Below are 2,943 nucleotides of genomic sequence, written 5' to 3' on the forward strand. Positions count from 1 at the left end.
GAGAAAGTGGCTGACACGTTTCCAATGACCAATAAAGCGGTGAATAAATAAAAGTGTATTGTTTATTTCTTAAAATCCAGAAATGCTGCGCCTGAGGCGGTGTGGAGAGGGGCTCCCAGGTGGCTAGTGATATGGGCTGCGGGAGGTGCAGCAAGGAAACAAAGCTTGATCAGGTGCATGTAACTGAGTAGATTCAAAACCCATGAGAACGTTGTAAACATCTTGGCCACACCCTTACTCTGCCTCATGGAATCTGGCTATAAAATAAAGACTCGGTTTGCAGGCCGTGGTGTTGTCTATGTTCTTTTGTTATGGGTTGACTCAGCGAGATAGACCACCGATTCAGAATTTAAATTTAAGAGCCTTTATTAAGCTGGCCAGCTGACTACAGTTACAGCATCCTGCCGAAGCAGAGGCTGAACTGCAGTGCAGATCACAGGAGTTACATTTTATTACATTTTGTGGAGGCCTAGAGAATATGTGTCTTTCAAATTCTGGGCCCCCCAATATGGAGGAAACACTCTTTATTTATACTTTTCCCAGTCTTTTGTCTCCCAAATTTGGAATGAGACTTGCGGGCCTTCTGAGAAAGAAGTCCTGCATGCTGGGAAGGGGCCATGAGATCATATCTCAAGGCCTAGCCTGATGTCAGTACCTTCCTATCTATGTGTTTTAGGAACAGACAGCACAGCATGACCTGTCTGGCCAAAGCGCCAGATATGCAGCCCAGTACACTTTAATCCTTCACTGCCCACCCCCCACCCCTGTCAGGTTCACCCATGGCTGTGCTGGCCCGGCCCAAGGTGGGACTACAACTAGCCCCAAGCCCAGGACCCAAACCCTACCTGTGACCACATCCTCTGTCCACAGCCTTCTTTTATTTATTTATTTGAGGCCTGGTGCATGAAATTCATACACAGGTAGGGTCCCTAGGCCTGGCCGGTAATCGGGGCCATTCTGTGGGGCGATTGATCTCTACCCCCCCCCCCCCCCACTGCACCCACCTAGGCTGGCCTGGGGCCTGCAGGCTGAGTGCAGCTCATGCATTGAGTGTCTGCCCCCTGGTGGTCAGTGCACGTCTTAGTGACTGGTCATGCTGCTGTTTAGCTGATTTGCATATTAGGCTTTTATTATATAGGATTTATTTATTATTTTTATTTTTTTAATATATTTTATTGATTTCAGAGAGGAAGGAAGAGGGAGCTAGAGAGATAGAAACATCCATGATGAGAGAGAATCATGGATCGGCTGCCTCCTGCACGCCCCCCACTGGGGATTGAGCCCACAACCCGGGCATGTGCCCTTGACTGGAATCGAACCTGGGACCTTTCAGTTCACCAGCCAACGCTCTATCCACTGAGCCAAACCAGCAAGGGCCATTTATTATGTTTAATGTGCCACTGATGGGAATTGAACCCAGGACCCTTCAGTCCTCAGGCTGACACTCGATCCACTGAGCCAAACTGGCTAGGGCCACATTGTTTGTAAATCTGCAGCTTCAATAAACATACGTTCAAAATGTTCGGAACTCGTGTTGTGAAAATGTTTCCGCATGACGTCAAGAACTCAAACACTACAGGCCAACCTGAGGCAGACCCCCTCCAGGCTGCTTCCTGTTTGCGAAATCAGTTATGCCTGGGACACCTTCTATAAAGACAGACAAAGGCATGGTTTTGCTTACAAGGGTTGGGAGGAAATGTGATGGCCCACACTCACTTTGGTGTTGAATCAATTCAATCTTAACACTATTCTTTTATTTTACATGTTTTCATTGATTTTTTTAGAGAGAGAGGGGAGAGAGTGAGAAACATCAATGGTGAGAGAGAATCATTGATTATCTGCCTCCTGCACGCCCCCTACTGGGATCTAGTCCCCAATCTGGGCATGTGCTCTGACTGGAAATCTAACCAGCCATCTCTTGGTTCATGGGTCCTCCACCGAGCCATGCAACCTGGGCACACTATTCTTGTTAATTGTTGGCTCAAGTACAGATGTCTCCCTTTCCCCCCTCCCATCCCTTTGCAACCCTCTACGCTGCCCCCACCGCCTCTAGGCCCTCATGACATTACTGTCTATGTCCATGGGATATGCATATCTTAAATAATAAAGCGATAATATGCAAATTGACCCTCACACCCTCACGTCAGAAGATGGCCACCACAAGATGGCCACTTGCATGTCATCAGTCACAAGATGGCCAGCAGGGGAGGACAGTTGGGGGTGATCAGGCCGGGAAGGGGAGGGCCATTGGGAGCGACCAGGCCTGCAGGGGAGGGCAGTTGAGGGTGATCAGGCTGGTAGGGAAGCAGTTAGGCGTCAATCATGCTGGCAGGGGAGTGGTTAGGTGTCAATCATGCCAGCAGTTTGGGGCAATCAGGCAGGCGAGCGGTTAGGAGCCAGCAGTCCCAGATGGTAAGAGGAATGTCCGACTGCCAGTTTAGGCCCAATCCCTGTGGGGTTCATACATCCCCCAAGGGGTCCCAGATTGGAGAGGGTGCACGCTGTGCTGAGGGCCACTGTGCCCCCCCCATACACGAATTTCCTGCACCTGGCCTCTAGTATGTATATACTTCTAAAAATACATTTTATTTTAGAGAGAGCAAAGGACAAGGAGGGAGGGAGGAAAACATCAATGATGACAGAGAACCTCTGGGAATTGAGCCCACAACACAGACATGTGCCCTGACTAGGAATAGAACCATGATTTGGTTCAGAGGTTGATGCTCAACCATTGAGCAACTGGGCTATATTGATTTTTTAAACATTAAAAAATATGTATTTTTTTTTTATTGTTGACAGTGGTACAGATGTCTCCCATTTCTCCCCTGTGTATATATTCATTGTTGGATTTCTTCCAGTCCGCCCCACCTCACCCCCTCGGAGATTGTCAGTTTGTGCCAGGCCCCTGTTCCTACTTGTCCTTCAACTCCTTTTTTAAAAAAA

The sequence above is a fragment of the Myotis lucifugus genome, unplaced genomic scaffold (genome assembly GCF_000147115.1).
Source record: "Myotis lucifugus unplaced genomic scaffold, Myoluc2.0 scaffold_951, whole genome shotgun sequence".
Lineage (NCBI taxonomy): Eukaryota > Metazoa > Chordata > Mammalia > Chiroptera > Vespertilionidae > Myotis > Myotis lucifugus.